The 20441-nt window shown below is 39.4% G+C and overlaps 1 protein-coding gene across 2 annotated transcripts in view; it reads left to right on the forward strand.

Annotated features, from left to right (window-relative positions):
- RAPGEF5 (Rap guanine nucleotide exchange factor 5) overlaps positions 1 to 20441 on the forward strand; it is a 201837-nt gene that overhangs the window by 128422 nt on the left and 52974 nt on the right. The gene's annotated exons all lie outside the window — the stretch shown is intronic.

Raw genomic sequence — 20441 nt, forward strand, 5'->3', positions numbered from 1 at the left:
TGTATGCCATCTATTCCTGGTGATTTGTTTTTTCCAAGTATTTTAAGAGCAGCTTTCACTTCCCATTCTAAAATTTCTGGTTCTTCTTCATACGGTTCCTCCATGAATGAATCTGTCATCCTTGCATCTCTTTTATCTAATTCTTCAGTGTGCTTCCATCTTCCTTTTATTTATCTTGGTCAGTCACTGTGTCCCCTTGTTGATTATTCAACATCCCTAGTCTTGGCTTGAATTTCCTTTTGATTTCTCTAATCTTTTGGAATAGGGCTCTTGTTCTACCTTTTTATTATCCTCTTCTATTTCTGTACAATAATTATTGTAGTACTTCTCTTTGTCCCTACGTACTAGTTGCTATATTATTGCAATTAAGGTAACCGTGTTTTTCTCTCATTTTGCTCTTGCTTTCCTTCTCTCTTTAACCATTTTAAGAGTTTCGTCAGTCATCCATTGAGATCTTTCTCTCTTTTTAATTAGAGGTAATTTTTTTTTGCATTCTTCCCTAATGATGTCTCTGACTTCACTCCATAGTTCTTCTGGTTCTCTTTCAGCTAGGTTGAAAGCCTCAAATCTGCTCCTTAGTTGATCTTTAAATTCCAGTTATATAATCAGTTTGATTCCTGTACTGACCATTTGGTAATGTCCACGTGCACAGTCGTCTTTTCGGTTGCTCAAAAAACGTGTTTGCAAGAAACAAACTATTGGCTTCACAGAATTCAGCAAGTCTTTCTGCTGCTTCATTTCTATCTCCTAAGCTCCAATTTCCCACAGTTTCTAGTTCTTCTCTGTTCCTACTTTTGCATTCCAGTCCCCCTGATTATAGAGCATTCTGTTTTGGTGTGTGATCAATTTCTTCCTGTACTTCTGCGTAAAATCTCTCCATTTCCTCTTCTTCTGTGTTTGCCGTTGGAGCATAGACTTGGATGATGGTTATGTTGATAGTTTTTCCATTAAATCTCATTGATATCACTCGCTCAGACCTTGCATTATAGCTCCTAATTGCTTTTGCTACATCACTTCTCACTAATAGAGCAACCCCATTTCTTCTTAATTTCTCATTTCCTGCATAAAATATTTTGTAATTGCCTGATTGAAAGTGTCCCATTCCCGTTCATTTTAATTCACTCACACCAAGTATTGTAATATTGATACGTTCCATTTCTTTCTTGACAATTTCTAACTTTCTCACATTCCATGTTCCTATTGTGTACATCGTACAACTCCGGACTCTCCTTTCACATCTGTGCACTTCAGCCTCTGGGCTTCCTTTCGGCTTTGACCCAGCTGCATCTTTAGTCACACCACTATTTGTACTTGTCCGTTGTTCTTCCCTAGTAACTCGATGAGTTCCATCTGACCTGGGGGTTTCATCTTCCAGCACTCTCTCTTGTTGCATTTTGGATAGTCTTTTCATATGGTTTTCATGGTAAAAGTTATTCAGAGATGGTTTACCCTTGCCTCCTTCTGAGTTTGGATGCATCTTAGTCTGGTGTCTCAGCTTTGACCATTCTGCCTTGGGTTAAGCTGCTAGGATTCTAGTCTCTTGGTCTAGACTCCTGATGGTATTCCCTTCAGCTTCTTCAATACTCTCAAACCCCCTTACCACGTTAAGGTGTGCATTCTAGAGGAGGGGTACAGAAAAAAAGAATGGGTCTACATTTCCTTCTTTCCTGTACAACATTTTGTGGTGCCACCATGCAAGTTTTATTTGCCTTGTAAGATCTGGTCAATAGGACTTCCTTGTTCCTCGCTCTCCATTATCTCTGAATCCCATCAGTGCTCTTTTTTCATTCTCTTAGGAGTTTTCTTTCACCAGTGAAATATACTGCTTGCTTTGTTATCTCTCCAAAATGATTTTGTCTGTGATACTTGGTCACCTACTTTGAGAGAGAAGATACATATATACACAGTGTAGAACTCCCTTCTTGAACTATGCAGAGCCTTAAAGTTGTCTTACAGTGCAACTTTATACATATACATCCAGAATGAGTTCAGTGGGACTTACTGTTAAGTAAGTGGGTATAGAATTCCAATCTGGTGCTTTTTTCTCTTAATAATGATTATAGGCTGAGCAATAATGAACTTCCCAGTTCTGTCCATTCCTTTCTATGAATTGTGTTTAAATTTTCAGAGCAGCCACAACAGTAAGCAACTTGCTGCATAGATGTTTCTAGCTCTGAGCAAAGGAAGGAGCAGGTCCATAATCAGGGGGTACTTCTGGAACCAGCAGTGTAACTTGAGGCCCAGGCAGCTTTGCTGGTGAGAAGTGCCTATCACTGGCTGTAGCTGGTGCACCAGCTACAGCCAGTCCTAGTTCAGAATAGCTTTGCCACTGCAGCGCTCTTCTAACTTCATTTCTAGAGTACTGTAATGCACTCTACTTAAGGTTTCTCTTAAATATGGTCCCCAAACCCCAACTAATGTAGAACGTTGCTGCTAGAAAGTTGGCAGGAGCATCTGCACAATGGCATATAATATTTATTCTACAGGATCTGTATTGATGGCCTATATGTTACCAGGCTCAATTTAAGATGATTGTAGTGACCTTTTAAAACCCCAAATTACCTGGGTTCATCTATTAGGGTGCTTCCTCCCAGACTCTGCTGTCGGGGGGAAGGGGAAGGGAGACTCTTTGTCCCATCAGTGTATGCAGCCCATTATTTGGTGTCATGGGACCCCCTCCTTTGGAATTTCCTCTGCCACCTGTACCTGCAGCTGGCTATGGTTTGGAGATTCTGTAACCATTAAAACTTATTTATTTTCTTGTGTCTTTGGAAGAAATTAATTTGGTGGTTCAGTGCCCTTGTTTTTTATTCTACTTTGTTGCTGTTTTTACTCTTTGATGAATAATCATTTTCATTAACCATATGTGTATGCTAATGTGGTTTTTATAATATGTTAGAAACCGCCCTGTCATCTCTGTGTGTGTCGAAGGGCAGTCTAGAAATTAAATAAATAATAAATGTGGGCAAAATTGTCTGATTTTCACGCATTGTTTGTTTTTGTGTTTTGTTTTTGAATTAACAATTACCTTTTCTAAGATGGGTCTGGGAGATAACTGAATACACAATACTATGACAATGGGTTACACAGATTCAAGGTTCTTTAACAGCCTAGATGGAAGTGTGTGGAGTTGGCAGATGTTTGAATATGGGAACACCTGGCAATGAATGAGGCTCTAAAAGAATTGGCAGCTTCTTTGGGGAGTAGCTACTCTGGTCCCAAGCAGTTTAGGTTTTACAGATTAAAACCAGCATGATGAATTCCTGGAGACAAATTTGAAGCAGTGCAGATTTTGCAATCCTAGTGGGATACAATCCAGTCAGCTAGTTCCAGTCAAAAACCTCTGCTACTAATTGACGTTTCTGAGCAGTTTTCAAAGCTCCACACAAATCTACAAGTAGTTTTATAGATGAATAATCTCCCCTTCAGGAGAGATTTCATTTAGTATTTTATAATACAAATTAGACACAACAGAAATTCTGCCATAGAATATTATTTATGTTTGTATTCTAAAGGCTGCGAAATGAGTGTGCATATTGTGTTATAAATGAAAGATTAGGGAACATTAAAATATAAGATCATAATGAAGTGAAATGATTGTACAACACCCACTATAAAACAATTCATTTAAACTAATCACACAAGCAACAAATCTAAGTAAGCATGGATCAGTTTGGTCATGCAGCTGAGGTCACACCTCTTTAAGGATGGAAATGTAACTTGATCAGCATCAGATAAAAGGGCTCTTTCATGTAGGTGTAGCATTAATATATTGCATGGAGCAGATGGCTGGAAGGAACAATGAAAGCTGCACAATAGGTCTTTGCACAGTAATACTGTGTTTTTGCTGTCTGAAATTGTAGCTTTGGCAGTTGCTCTGAATAGCCCTAAGCTACTAAAATACAAATAATGTTTATCCTGCTTACATTGCATCTATGTATCATCTTTAAACAGAACAAGCAGCCTTTTATTATTCCTTTCATTGCATTGTCACTATAAGGCACTAACATCAGCCTGCAGTTTGAAGTTGTGATGGTTTTCTTGTGTGAAAGGAAATCTCTCATTGCATCTCCTTGGCTTTGCCATTGATAATGGTGGAACATGTATTTTTAATTATATATTAGCATACACTATGATGCATTTGTGTGCCATATTGTTTCAAGTGTTCAATACTGTAGTAATTATGCATAATGCATTCATTAATGTTTACAAGGCTTAAAAGAAACAAGAATAACCAGGACATACATAGAACAGAAGCAAATCCTGGATATAGTTTAGTGTTTGCTTAAACCATATCAGGACCACTGTTTTTAAAATTAAAAAACTAATCAGCAACTGATCATTAAAAAGCAAGAAGAGAAGGCTCCAGATGTCATTTAAGAGTGAGATCTGCTTTTTAAAACATAACAGGCATACTCTTCATGTATTGCACACATGAAGAGGGCTACATGTGATGTCTAAGAAGTGGGCCATGCTGTTGGGTTCAGCTTTATGGGAAGCCCCCATCTTGCCTCTTGATGTCCACACTTTGGGTGGCTACAGAGCCAGTAATACAGTGCCACTTCCAGATCATACCACATAGTTCCTCCATGTGTGTGACATGTAAAGGGGGCTATGGTGTGATGTTGATTGCTCCTGGATTGTTGTAGGATATTGAAGCAGATTATACATGTATGCAATAAAAATACTCAACAGTGTGGCAGTAGGAATTGTCACATCCCCAAGCCCCTGGAAATCCTAAATCTGAATAGCCAACCATGGAGGTCATGTTTATAAGTTGCATTAACAATAGTAGTTTTTCTATCATGGTTCCCCTTTTGAACATGGTATGCACATGGGACTGCATTGCCCTTGGTTGCCCTGATGGATTACTTTACAGAGAGTGGGATGGGGGGAGTGCAACCTTACTGCTTCCTCTTGATTTTGCTGTGGCTTTTGATACCATTGGCCATAGTATCCTTCTGGGCTGACTTCACAGAGTGGGAATTGGGGGCTCTGTATTAGAGTGGTTCTGGTCCTACCTATAGGACCAAGCCTGGAGAATAGCATTGGTAACTTTACTGCAGTGCACTCTATGTGAAACTTCCCTTGCCCTTGACCTGGAAGCTGTAGTTAGTGAAGAATGCTGCAGCATGGTTGCTGTCAGGAATGAGATCCTGTCAGCATATAACCTGCACAGGTTGCCGATTTGTTACCAGGTCAAGTTCAGGGTGTTGCTATTGCTTTTGTCCTTAACAGCTTGGGATCAGATTACTTACAGAATCGCCCTACCCGATATGTGCCCACTCAACTGCTTCAATCTGCAGAACTAGCACTGTTGTAGGTGCCACATAATACTCATTCTATAGTTGTAAGAACTCCCATCTTTTAGTGAGGCAGCACCTACACTTTAGAACACTCTGCCTATTAACATCAGGCAGGTGCCTTTGCTGTACTCTTTTTGGCACCTGCTTAACATTTTTTTAAGGAAGTCTATCCAGACACATAGACATTGACGTGTTCTAATCTCTTTTCAGTTTACTGTTAATTTTAATTCTCTTTTAAATGTTTAAATACTTGGTTTTTTAAACTATTTTTATTGATAATTTTAATACTTGTAAACTGCTTAGAGGTTTTATTACAATAAAGCATTACATAAATTCTGTCAAATAAAATCAATGAATAAATAAATAAAACTTGCAATGCAATGCAATCTTATACATATCTACTCAGATGTAAGCTCCACTGACTAAATGTGTATAGGATCAAAGCCTTAAAATATTATGATTTGAACTCTCCTGTTTTCTGATAATTGCAGATTAAAAGAGTTATGCAGTGTATAACTTTGTCAACAAATTTTACAATGTGAATACAAAAACTGCTATGTTCATGCCTAGCTTTGGGTGGGGCAGGGAATACATATTTATATGTATTTGTTTTTAACTTTTTTATTGCCTATATGTTTTATTGGTGTATCTAATTTCATTGGTCTGTGACTGTAATAGACAACAGCAAGAATAGCTATGTTCATGTAAATCAGGAGGAGGGAGTCGGTGGCCCTGGACTGAGCACTTGGGCTTTTGGGAGTTGAAGTTCTGCAGCATCTGGAGGACCACAAGTTAGCCACCACTGATCTAGATAAAGACTAGGGGCCAATATGCACAAAATCAGTTGTCTCAATAAATGTGGGATAACTGTGGAAATGTGGATGCAGATCCAAACTTCTCTGGAAGAAACAATTTTTCTACATATGATTGGGAGTACTGGAAAGAATCTAACCTCTGATTTTGAACATATGCAGAAACAGAATGGTGAGCAGGAACATGGTGACTAATCAGCAAGTATGTGCAAGCTACCTGTTCTAAATGGTTATAAGCTGTTGAATTACAGTAAAGAAATGTATAATGCACACTGTTTTTCCATGACTCTAGGCAAGTAGGGCTTGGCTAGCTTACAGTGGTTAATTCTAGTTAATAAAAAGACATAAATGATGCTGAGAATATATTTGAAGAGGAGTATATCTGTCTTGTCTAGTATGGATGCATTCCAATCAAAATAATCAGATGTTTAATCAGCCTTATTTCTGTAAACTCTTTTTTTGTGCATCCTCCAATGGTAAATGTTCAGGTAACTTCAAGTTGACAACTTATCAACCATATTTAGTACCAGTAGCAATTGGAACATAACTCTAGCAAAGATCTTAACCCTCTTTTCAGGTTTCAAAGTAATGTCAAAAATAGCGGATGCTGACTACTTAAATATTCCCAGAAATGGTTTCTGCGCTTAGATTTAAATATTCCCAGAAATTGTTTTTAGCAGTGTAGGCTAAAAAAACTAATTTGGATACCCTAATGCCTAAAATAAATGACTTGCTCTTTTGGTGCATAGAGACCTCTGTGCAGCCATTGTTGTAGGGTATAACACTGCAGCAATTACTTTAATGCATTATGAGCACATTACATATTGGTATTCCTTTGTCATTGGCCTTCTCTCAATGTGATTTTCATTTCCCCTCGATCCTGTTGTGTCTTTATGTTGGCATAGCATTTTTCATATTATAACCTAGTGTTTCACTTTATGGCTTTCTTTGAATAGAAAAGTTATACCCGCACAAATTGCAGAGATGCACTTGTCCACAGTTAGACATATAAACTATTGTTAATGAAAATGAAAGTGAGAATCTTTTTGACTCCGAGGGTTATATGATTGACAGATGGGTTGCCCCACCCACCTGTCAAAATCCCTTGCACTTGCAAAGCCTTCCCTGCACTGATGCTTTCAACTTCCAATTTGGAGGCTGAAAGGATCAGTGCAGGGCGCGGGCTTTCAAAATCAGAGCTTGAAAAGAGAGGGCACAGGGAGGCTTGGAAAGACCACCCCGCAGAGATCCCTTCAGCCTCCAAAAAGGATCAGCGTGGGGCAGGCTTTCCAAAAAACGGAGTCTGCTTGCTTTTGCTGTGTGTGCAGCAAGCAGATCCAGTTTTTTCTTCATCGCTGTGTGACGGAGCAGTCCCTGCCAGCTCTGACAAGGATTGCTCCATCACAGAGCGATGAAGCAACAGGAGCTTGTTTTGCAGCACTCTTTGAAGCAGTCTCTCCTCTTTTAAAGATGCTGGGTGTGTGGTTGTAGTCTGGGGAAAATTGGCCTTGGGAGCCAAATGGGACCCCCTGAAGGACCAGGATTAGCCCATATGCTGGAGGTTCCCCACCCTTGAACTATATGATACCACAAGATGCAGAGGGTTAGTGCAGATGTTCTTTTAATCAGCACTCTTAAAAGGGAATTTCACCATTCCACTTTCACTGTGGTGTTAAGCATTAATGCTAAGCATAATTCCCATTTAACTAAGATTTGAAACCAGTGTAGAGAAGTAAACTTTGTTTCAAATTTTGATTAAATAAAAGCCTCTTAACCATGGTTAATATTGATGTTTACATAAAACGTAATCCCAGATTAGAAATGGGGAATTCACTTTTAATCCTGTAGCCTATTTATAATCTGAACTGTGGTCAATAGCATGTCTGCAATGCTCTATTGAAAGTGTGGTCCTACAAATATAACTGGTATCAAAAGCATGTTTTCTGCAAGAGGGATTCAGCTGCTGACTGAGTTAGGCTTTATTTGAGACCTGTCTCAATTAATAATATAACAACATGACTGCTGAATTACAGATATTCCAGTGCTTCATTCCCCCTCCCTTAAAAAAAAATAACTTCTTATTAAAACATACTGGGTGTGCATTTGCACTACTGAAAGATTTGGAACATCACACCAATTTTTTAGAATCCATATCTAAAGAACCTCGGCTTGGTATTTTTCTGCCTTGAGGCATGATTTTTAATTTATCCCATTCTATGAATTTTAGTTTAGAGAAGTGACAAACCACATAACCCTCCAGAGAGCACTGGGAATCTAAAGATTTTTTGTTAATGTTTTGCTGAAGCCCTGGTTAAATTTTTCAGTTCAGTGAGGGAATAGTTAAAATAGCAAATATACATCTTTCCAACTGAAATACTGTAGGAGGATTGTCTTTTCAGTCTGTTCGGATGTATATGCACATCACAAAGCTTATATTCTATTACTAAAAAAGAAAGAATTTTGAAAATAAAGAGAGATGTTATCAAAAACTGATATCAGTGAGAATCTGAAAGGGAAGGGCTTATTTGGAAACCCACACAAACTTACGGAGGATTGTTCACAAAGATTTTGATATCAGTGCGGTTACAGAATCTTCCAGGGGTTTTCCCCTGCTGACCCTGTGAGAAGGAAGTTGACCAGCCTGGAAATGTTCATTTATTTTATTAAAATTTATGATGCCCAAGGCATCATATGGGCAAACATGCACATAAATATGATTGTAAAGACTAACACTTACGGTTATGATCTAGGACCATTTCTTGGACCTTCCCCCAATGATGGCCACTAACAAATTGCATTTGAAAGAAGTTTTATAACTTGTCTCATAGTATGGGTAGGTTCCAGTTAAGATGTTACAAAACGTTGTATGATTATGACAGAACCACCTCTGCATGTTATGTTTTTTGAATCTTGGTGCTGGAGCAATATTCTCATGTCATGGAGATCTTACTTGTTTATTATTTTACAAACTTAGAACCTGTCTACTTGATAGAATCCAAGGCAGCTAACAAGTCAATATATAAAAGCAATATTTGGAATATAAAACTATCTTTGACTAATACCAATAATAAAACCCACAAAAACAAAGCACAGTAATAATTCCCACACAACTAAGTCCCAGACAAAAAATAATCATCATCCAAAGGCCTTTTTGAAGAGCTACCCAACACCATATAGTGATGGAGCGTGACACATCTTCCTTGGCAGGACATTCCACAGGGTGGCTGCAACCACAGAGAATGCCCAAGCCTTGGTTGGCATCAGCTATGCGGCTGAGAGTTCTGGGGCCTGTGGGTCACCTCAGATGATAATTGGAGCCTGCAGTAAAGAATTTATGGACAGAGACAGTCCTTAAGGTATCCAGATCCTAAGCCATTCATGGCTTTAAGGGTTAACACCAGCATCTTGAATTGAGCCTGGAAACAGCCACCTCATGCAGGTCACACAAAATTGGTGTGATGGAATCAAATCGCCTGGAATCTGTCAGCAATCTGGCTGTAGCATTTTGTACTAATTTCAGTTTTCAAACACTTTTCAAGGGCAGCTTCTCATATAGTAGTTCAGCCTAGAGGCCACTAGGCATGAATGACCATGTCTGATTTGGTCAGGAGGGTTGGTGAACCAGATGAAGCTGGAAAAAGGGACCGTCTTTTGCTAACTGGGCTATCCAACCAGGAGTGCAGGGTTGAGGAGTAACCCCAAACTACTTACCTGATCTTTTGAGGGAATATAACCCCATCAAGGATCTTGTGCACTGTCTCCCTGTTCCTAGACTGCTAGGTTCAGCTTAAGTGAGCAAAATAGGCATGGCGTTCTATCTCTCCTAAAAAAATAGTTACGCTTTGTATCATAATAGGATTTTTCACATATGTTCTGATTTTGTAAAATGTATTAAAGTATAATGTTTTATTTGGGGACGAAAGCAGTGAGGGTCCCATGAGAGCAGGCAGGATTTGACAACTTGGAGATGCACTTTGGAATACAAAAGGGAGTGAGCAACAATTTTTACCTAGGCATCTAACAGCAAGTGCTTTTAGGCTTTCTGGTTAAAGTGTTCCACTAGCACAATTTTAACTATTGTGTGATACTCTGATAATGCAAAATGCACAGCATTCAAAGATTAGCAACTTGAATTAGTCAACAAATATGTACAATGAGTAAATACCTTATTAAAGATAATAATTTTAAAATCATGAAATTAATATAGTGTGTGTATATAGTTCTGTTTCCTATTTCAAAAAGATGGATGCTTATTGTTGTGTTCAGTTTTTGTTTTAAAATTATGCCAGGGAAGATTAGTCTTCATATAAATTAACACATGAAAGTTTTTTTTTCATAGATCTCAAGCAATTTATCATAACAAATTTTCTAGATACTGGTATATTTGGCTGCAATATATAATTAAATACTAATGCAGAAGTAATTCTAGCTTTGTACATGTCGAGGCAAAAATGCCTTTGTTCTGGCAGTAGTTCCAGGATTAATGTTCTTCCCCACTCTATGACTAAAAGAGTGGTGAAATTCTTATAATTGCTGGTGAATTATTATTATTATTAGTTTCTCTATTTTGACAGACTTCAAAACAGAGCTTTGTAAGTTGTATAATACTCAAATTCTAGATAGGCTTTGTGATTCTAGCTCCTCCATCCTAAACAGACTTTTAAGGACTTCCAACATTTTCTCAAATTCCATTATCTGAGACCAACTCTGAATTTTTGTCTCATTTATAACTCATGATTTTTGAATACTTGTGATTCAACATGTTAGTATTACAAGTTAGTATCCTCCACCCTGCCCCAGTTATGACTTTGTGTGGATTTAATGACAATTATAAGTTGGTGTTCCATACATATTGAAACTGTAAACCCGGTATTGAATTGATTTGGTTTCAGAGTGTTAAAGAGTTTTCAAAGAAAGCTGATTAGCATGAACTATTGTCCTTCAGATTGTGATGACAATACTGTTACGGGTTTGTGGTTGAGATGGATGATTTCTACGAGTCCCCTTCCAGCCTCTGATTTGGAATTCTGCATCTAGGGTCAGATGAGTTCCCTTTGTTAGTCTAATAAAGTGGCCAGGTGAATTAATGGGCCTATCAAGTGCCCATCAACTGGGCCAGGGAGATCCTATTGTTATTGAAATGCTTCAGGAAAGTCTCCCCCCTCCTTCCTGAGGCCAAGGAGAGGCTTGAGTTTTGAGTTGAGTCAGAGGAAAGGCTGGGAACTGGAGGCAGGCAGAGAGGATGGCTCTCTGCACCATGGCTTTAGGGTGCTTGATGGAAAAAGAAAGATCTGTTGGACTGCTGATGCTTTGAACATCTTAAGCTGAGGTTGGAATGTGTGTAAATAAACAAACCATATTTCATAAAGACACCACAGTCTTTACTGACGTTCTTTCCAAGGAAACCAAACCTGGGTAAGCACAGGGACCCCTGGAGATCTCTCACTGCTCAGAGATTGGGGTGGCGCACAACAATACTATAAAACTCTTTATCTGTCACCAACCCAAGTGGTCTTATAATATGGATGCACAGAAATGCCTGTGGAAGTTACTTTTTGTAATTAAAATTGTTTTAGCTGAAACAAAAGAACAAGGACCTGAACCTGTGAAAGATCTAGGAATAGGAATGGAATTATTCAAGGTAAAAGCATAAAAAAACCACCTGGGAGAATGATGCTTCATTTATGGAACACTAAGAACTCTTCCAAGATCCTTCATTTTAGTTTTTTAGCACAAGGCCATTGACTGAAAGTACAGTTGGCACAGTGGAAATGGTGTTCAGATGCCAGACTACTGCCCTTATTTTTGCCAATTCCTACTATTTCCTTATTTGTGCCTCCAGTGGTAATAATGTATCATGGCCCGCTATTCCTTTTCTCCATTGTAGTTTTTTACCATCTAAAAACTCCTTATCTGTTCCCATACTCTCCACAAGATGTTTGAGTTCATTCCTGGCCCAGACTCTCTTAATTTAAGAGCTCTAGTGGATTAGACCAAGGATCCATCTAGTCCAGAGTTTTATTCCCACAGTGACTAGCAGCCAGATGCTTCTGGAAAGATCACAGCAGGGCACGAAGCCTGTTGCTGTTTGCCTACCCCACTCCAGCAACTGCTATTCAGTGATATATTGTCTCTGAACCTGGAAGTTCCATTTAGTTATCATAGCCACAGGCTTAAATGGTTCTAAAATGTGGTTAGATGAATTTAGGGAAGAACACTGAATGAATATTTCTTTTTGTCTATTATAAATCTAATGGTCCCAGGTTATGGTCTGAAGGCACATGAGGTCAGCACCCTGCTGAAGCTAAGCAGGGTCAGGTCTGGTCAGTACCTGGATGAGAGACTGCTTGGAACCGTATGTAAGCCGCCTTGGGTTTCTATCAAGAAAAGAAAGGTGGGGTATAAATGTAATAAATAAATAAATAAATAATAATTAATGCTAGTCAGTTTCATTGAGTGGTTGGGAGTTCTTTTATTAAAAAGAGGAGTGTGTGCATGGGAGGGGGGGAAACCTCTCTCCATTATGCAATGCATGGTATTATCAGCCTCTATAATATTTCTTCTTCTGATGTCTTCTTCTGAATTAAATTACCTTAAACACATTAGCCTTTCCTGGCAGGGAAGATGTTCCACCCGTTGATTATTCTGGTTGACCTTTTTTGCACCTTTTCTAGCTTTACAATCTTTTTCTTTCTTTCTTTCTTTCTTTCTTTCTTTCTTTCTTTCTTTCTTTCTTTCTTTCTTTCTTTCTTTCTTTCTTTCTTTCTTTCTTTCTTTCTTTCTTTCTTTCTTTCTTTCTTTCTTTCTTTCTTTCTTTCTTTCACAGGTAGGGTTGCCAAATCTCCAGGTTTTGCCCGGAGACACTGGTTTTTGGGGGGGGGGCCTTTCTGGGTGAGTCACCTTAATCTCTGGACTCTTAGCTTTTATTTTTTTTTAAAAAAAATTAAGTTTCTTGGTGGTCTGGTTCAAAAGATATAAACCAAAATGTCAGCCGCCACCCTCACAAGTTCTGTTAGTACCAGCTGCTCTAATCCCTGCCCTTTCATGTTTTTAGCCAATAACTGAAGTCAGGGTTGTGATTGACAAGATTTGTGGATCCCCAGGCAATAGTTAAACCCACAGTTTCCTTTTCCTTTCCCAATGAGGAATTATTATATAATTTTACTATGCATTTTTCCTGTCATAGTTTTCTTTTCCTCTAGTTTTATGAGGAAGCGTGGCATAGAAATTGTTTAAATAAATCCTGTAATGAGATGGCTAAAATGTCCTTGACCCCACCTTTTTGTTTATGTATGCAAATAGTTATATGTGATTGTAACTTAGCCCAAGCTTCACCTAGTGGAGGCTGGTCTGTTAGGGCAAATGGGCTATTGCCCCACCAGCCTCAGTCTGCCCTCAGCCATCCCTCATCTGTCTGCTTCCTTACTTAGAACCAGCCCATGGGGTGGCCCTAACTATCATGTTTTCTCCACCTCAGCCCCTGTTTTGCCCTTGTAGAACACAGCAGGGAGGAGGATGGGGTCATGTTATATAAACCATCTGCTATGCCATGTTGTTGCTTTTAGTCAGCCAACAGTTACCAGGCTATATTTCTATTTCCTCAAATGCACCTGGAGTTGTAGGGCCCCGGGGGGTGGTAATTAGATGTTATTTATTCTGAGTTATTTAATTTTATTTACTGTCTAGAGGAGGGGTGGTGAACAATTTGACCCTTGAGGCCTTTCCCCCCTCCAAACCACATGCACCAGCCCACCAGCTGACATCACTGGTGAGGGTGGACATTTGAAGGTACGCTCCCATCTGCCCACCAGCTGATGGACTGATCAGAGCATGCCCTCAATCCCCTTTACCCTTCTCTGCATGGAGTGTGTGTGTGTTGAAGGTGCTGTCCCATCCTGGGTACATCGGAGCATGCCTTCAGGTTTGCTTTGAAGTTCCCAAAACAGGGCTTCAAAGAGAAGCATAATCTGATGTCACTATGATATCAGGTGATTTACTTGTGGGCAGCCCCACCCACCTGTCAACTTTGGCCTGCCAAGTGTTGGGGAAATGAAGATATGACCCTGTGGCCAGAAAAGATTCCCCACCCTTGGTCTAAACTAGAGCAGGAATTCCCAAACTGTAGCCTGTGGACCACAGTGGTCCGTGAGCATTATTCAGGTGGTCCTCAGCATGTCTTTAAAAATACAATTAAAAATCATACAACATCTAGCACAGTGTATTGCAGTTGCTACAACAGAGAAAAACCATTAAATGATCCATCAAGGCCCTCAATAATCTTCAAGTGGTCCATGGGGAAACAAGTCTGGGAACCACTGGTCTAGAGTTTATAAGTGTGTTTGTGTATCAAGAGATCATTTGAATGTTTAAGTTGACAAAGTATTGTTCTGAGGAAGTATTCTGAGATACAGTGTTATATGAGTGAGTGGACTCCAAGATATTCCTTTTGAGGGGATATGTCTGGCAACCTGTCTATTCTCATACAAATCATAAATGTCTAAATATGTGTAAAGCTTCCAAACCATCCAAAACATTTTGAGAGAGAGAAGAGTACAGTAACACTAAGCAAGAGAGCTTGGGCCAAACCAGCAGAAGTGCCCCAGTAAAAGCTGTTGCAGACATAATTCTGATTCCTGATAACCATGGTTAACAAATCAGAGGTCAGCCAGACTCTAGAATGGTATTCTGTCTCTTATAACTCCGTTAAAACAATATGTTGGCACAAATGTTTAACTGCAGTTAAGTTGGAGCATAGACTTAGATGATGGTTATGTTAATAGGTTTCCCATTTAATCTCATTGATATCACTCACTCAGACTTTGCGTTATAGCTCCTAATTGCTTTTGCTACATCACTTAAGCAACCCCATTTCTTCTTAATTTCTCATTTCCTGCATAAAATATTTTCTATTTGCCTGATTGAAAATGTCGCATTCACATCCATTTTAATTCACTCATCCCAAGTATTGTAATGTTGATATGTTCCGTTTCTTGCTTGGCAATTTCTAACTTTCCCTGGTTCATGCTTCTCACATTCCATGTTCCTATTGTATGCGTCATACAACTCCTTTCGCATCTGTGCGCATCAGCCTCTAGGCTTCCTTTTGGCTTTGATCCAGCTGCATCATTAGTCACAGCGCTACTCGTACTTGTCCTTTGTTCTTCCCCAGTAGTTAGGTGAGTGCCTTCTGACCTGGGGGTCTCATCTTCCAGCACTATCCCATGTTGCATTTTGGATACTCTGTTCATAGGGGTTTCGTGATAAGAGGTATTCAGAGGTGGTTTATCATTGCCTTCCTCTGAGTCTGGATGCATCTTAGTCTGGTGTCTCAGCTTTGACCATTCCGCTTTGGGTGCCCCTGCTAGGAGTCTAGCCTCTTGGTCTAGACTGCTGGCGGCATTGCTCTCAGCTTCTTCAACACTCTCAAACCCCCTCACCACGTTAAGGTGTGCATCCTAAAGGGGGAGTTAGTCTGGAGAGAACTAAATCACCAGTCTGAGTTCAAAAAACACACAAAGCCAAGCCATAGCTTAGCGCAGTGCAACTCAGAACAACCAAGGAGGATCAAAGCAGCCACAGATTTCCCTCTCGGAGCCCGCACACTGACACACTCACACTAAACAATTACTTGATTTAGTACAGCATGCAAACCAGGCCATTAATGCCAACAAACTGCTTCATTGTGACTAAGGTGGAAATTTGTTGCAATGAAGCTAGAGGTTGCAAGGAAGAAGTATGCATTTCTCAGGCTGGCTTAAATGCTGTTAGCAGAGAGTCTGCCCCAGCCCTGTGAATAAAATATAGAGCTGTTTAATTGTCTGCAAGTATTTTTAGATGTGCCAACATTTTATTTTCATCCATAGTCGTCATTTTTATGGCTTTTACAAGAATACACATGTACAATTTCTCTGTACAATTGTATTAGCAAATAAATAGCTATGTAATTCTAAATTTTGATTGTAGATTATGTATTATGCACATTTTTTACTAATGCTTGCATCATCTACAGCTGTGAATGGGATATTTGGAAATTATCTGTAAATCTTTTTTCCTAATTCACTGGATCTCTGAACAGTTGTATGTTTAGAATGAACTATGGGAGTTGTATTGGAGGGAATGAGATAGTTCATTCCTTAAACAGCAGTTTACAAAGAAACAAATTATGAACATTTCTATTCATGTTCCCTTCAAAGAGCAGAGAGCAGAATAAAGAATGCCCTTTAGCTTACAAGTTGTGTGCAGTTTTACATTGAAAGAGTATATTTGTTACATTTGCAAAGACAATAACCTCCTTAAACAAAAATATGTACAACTGACTCAAAAATATTGGATAAAATTTGTTTATAGTAGAAAAGATCTTAGGGATACTCCATCCAATCTATTTTTTTTCTTTTTGAATTACATGGGAAGAGATTAGTCAAAAAAATAGTGGTTTATATGCTTACTGCTGACAGAATACTCCAGAGCTTGGAAGTAATTTGCCACAAGTAACAAATTACTTGTAATTCATTACTTTTTTGAGTAACGAGTAATTCCTTTACATTTTGATTGTAATAGAACTAGGAGTAATTTTACTACTTTTGTGGAGTAGTTGCAACATTTCCAGAATTACTCTTGGGCATTACTTGGGGGGGGAGCAGGGGAAGTCTTTTGCTACTCTGATTTGTGGATGAAAATCATGTGCCTCAAACTGGGCTTCTGTGCAGTGTCGCGCTTTCCTCGTGCTCTGTGGATGGGGAGGAGGCAGAGAGTGAGACGGGGTGAAGTGGAGAAAACAATTATTTTAAAAAATGGATAGTGGTGGTGAAGAATGGAGTGGAGGGGAAAAGGATCCGGAGGTCAAGAACATGGATAAAGGAGGAGAAGGAGGCAGCAGCAGAACAGAGATAAAGAAATGTGGAGGTGAAAGATTACAACGTGTGTGTGTGTGAGAGTGAGTGAGGGGGGGAGAGAGAGAGAGAGAATACTGTGTTTGCACTTGGCACACAAAGTGGCCTCCACCACCCTCTCTGGCTACTGTGCTGCATTTGTAGTATTTTAACTTTTTTGCATCTCAGGGGAAAATGTTTGCTTGAGTGAGTGTCCCTTAGTTGGTGGCAGGGCAGGGTCTGGGAGGTGGTTAAGTGAGAGAGATTAGGCTGGCTGGCTGAGTGGGGGGGGGTTGCACTTGGTTGGACATGCAAAGATCTGAGTAGTGGCGTCAGCCTTCCTCCCTACCACCCTTACCAGCGGAGAGACCATCATTGCTATCTTATGAATAAAAATAATTATTCTACTACCTCTGTATGTGTTTGTTTATTTTTAATGTTGTTTTAGGCTACTTAGGTGTGCAGCAGCCAAGACTAGCACCTTGTAGGCTTTTTAAAATAGTAACAAATGTAATTATAGTGATTACTTTGGAGGAAAAGTAAAGTAATCAGTTACTTTCAGAGCAACTGTAATTGTAATGGTAATTACTACTTTTTTGGGCCATGTAACTGTAATTTATTGCTTTTTAAAAGTAATCTTCCAAGCTCTGGAATACTCTACATTAAACAAAGAACTGGAAGTCTCAGCACCAAATCTCCTTGAAAGATTGCTTTGACAAAATGTGATATTTTGCCGTAATGGCAAAACTAATAGATTATATAAGAACAATAGAGAATAGAACAGACAGTAGTGGAATAACTTCATGTAATATATTGGAATCCTTTCACTGAATAGTATAAAATATTTTACTACATCCAAATATTTAAAAAATCATTATTTTAATCAATTGAGTAATTTCTGCTTAACAACAATTACATTTATTTTTCTAAATTTCTTACGAAATACTATAAATTATTGTCAAATCTATATGGAAATAATAAAAACAGGTGTGTGGATTGCAAATAGGTAAACATAAAAATCAGAGCTCAGAGATAGTTTTCAAAAACCATAATATTGCTTTTAATTTTTAGATTAGGAATAATTGTTTGCAGTTGGCCTTATCCAAATATCCATGTTTTCAGAGATGAAGATTTGTTTCAACACAGCATAACCAAATAGTTAGAAACACTATAGGGGACAGGTTTTCCTTAAGAATTTCACCTCTTGACACTTTACAGGGAAATCTGTTGTGAAGTACCATTTTTGGTAATTGCTTTATTTTGTTTTATGAAATTGTGATGTTTTCTGTTGTATACCACCCTAAGTTGTAAACACACTAGAAGGGCAGGATATATATGTAATAATTCACGTGTCTCTGCTGGCATATATTAGGAAGCCAATAGCAAAATAAACACCTACGGTATACTTAGCACATGGGGACATAGATAAGATTCCTGTATTGAGCAGGGGGTTGGACCTTATAGGCTCCTTCCAGTTCTACTATTCTATGATTCTAGAGCCCTCCTTGATCAGAACAATGGTCTACCTAGACTAGGTTTGCCAGGTCTCCGGTTTTTGCCCAGAGACTCCGGATTTTGGGGGTCCTCTCCAGGTCTCTGGGTGTGTCACCTTAATCTCCAGCAGGGAGTTCCAAGGCATAGGTGCTGCCACACTAAAGGACTGAATTCTTACAAGAGCAATACTATGTGGAACCCGTAACATGGAAAGCACACCTTGAACTTGGCCTGGTAGCAAATCAGCAACCAGTGCAGATTCCAGAGCAGAGATATGTGCTGGTAGGGTCTCACTCCTGTCAGCACTTGTGCCACAGCATTCTACACTATCTGCAGCCCCCGGGTCAGGTTGTGATGCAGGGGGATTTCTGTGACCTTGGCTAACTGGCTGCCAGGATTTTTTTAGTTTTGGTTGTGGGATGCTGAGTATTCTGCCTTACTCATAGGAATCTTGTTGTGGTTGGTATAGTATTGCATTCAGGAAATCATCACTGTCTTTTGTTTTTGTTTTTCTATTTTTATTACATTTAACTTTAATCTCGCTCCCTTAAATCCATAGAAGCAACAATAGTGGTTCCATGTGCTCAGCTGAACCCCGTTAAATCCACTGATGATGCACCTTGTTGGTTGCATGATGGTTTGTTTCTTGTCCAATAGTGGTAAAAGAGAATTCACATATTTGGAAGTATGGCTACAATTGTTGTTCCCAAGCTGCTGCCTATGAAGGTAGACCAAACCATGTATGTTTTGTCTCTGTCAATTATTACTCACTGGAATTGGCTTAACTGTCAAAGTGAGTTTATAGCAGCCCACAGAGTAAACAGAAAAGGGTAGATAATCTTCTTTTACTAATTTCTCAAACCTCTTTCTGAAGTGAAGGGTCAAATCTGTAAAGACGTTTGGAGCAGCCATATTAAAAGATAGGGGCAGGGCATTCCATGCAGGGGGTTACCAACCCCACTTGGATATGGATATCTTTGCAGAGGATCCCTAGTAAAGCTTTACCAACAGCACAATCCAAACTATATCTACTCAGAAGTAAGTCCTATTGAGTTCTATGGGGCTTAATCCCTTAGTAAGCGTGCTTAGAATTGCAGCCTTCAGGGGCATCCATCTTTACTCCCAAGTGCTCCCATCTAACATCCACAACATTAAGCTCCTTTCTTCCTATAATGGCCTTCTGGTGACTGGCATGACCTGAGGGCACTTAAACCCTTTTTGCCAGAGCAAGTAGGCTACATTAAATGTTCCTTACCCAGGCTCCATCTTTTAGCTAAGATTTCTATCTTAATTTCCAATCAGAGAAATGTTTTTGTTTTAATTGTATGCGCCAAGCAACTGTGGTTGATGCGTAATGTATCATATTTCATGACATCACCCAGGCCCACCCCGTAACATCTGTCGGTCATGCCCTGATGACATCACTCAGGCCTGCCCCTATGATATCGCTAGGGCCCACCCCTGTAATCTCAGGGTTTGGGATGCTTCTGACCTGGCAACCCCAATCTAGACTAGTATCTTTCTGCCCACAGTTGCCAACCAGACACTTCCGTGAAGACCTGAAGCAGGGTCACAAAGGCAATAGCACTCCCCAACAAATACCTCTGAATGTGGAGGTCCATATAACATGCAGGGTTTTTCCTACACCAATATTTACGTTTATGAAGAATAGATTTTGCATCAAAGCAGGTTGAGGTGACCGTAAGAGGAGCTATATCTGCATCAAAACTGACAACTGGGAATGTATTTTTCTGCCCCCTTTCTTTTTACTCCACCCCTGTGGCAGTATTTGCAATCAGTGCTCTTGTTACATTCTGAGGGTCACTCCCACTCATTGGACAGGAACATTCCCTTCTCTTTTAGAATGGTGATTAGGAATTCCTGAAAGTTAACCCTCCTGAGGTCTTATTATCCAGTCAATGCCACATGTGCAAGTAGAGTTCACAGAAAAAGGAGAGTGC

The sequence above is a fragment of the Rhineura floridana genome, chromosome 10, assembly GCF_030035675.1.
Source record: "Rhineura floridana isolate rRhiFlo1 chromosome 10, rRhiFlo1.hap2, whole genome shotgun sequence".
NCBI classification, from domain to species: Eukaryota; Metazoa; Chordata; class Lepidosauria; order Squamata; family Rhineuridae; genus Rhineura; species Rhineura floridana.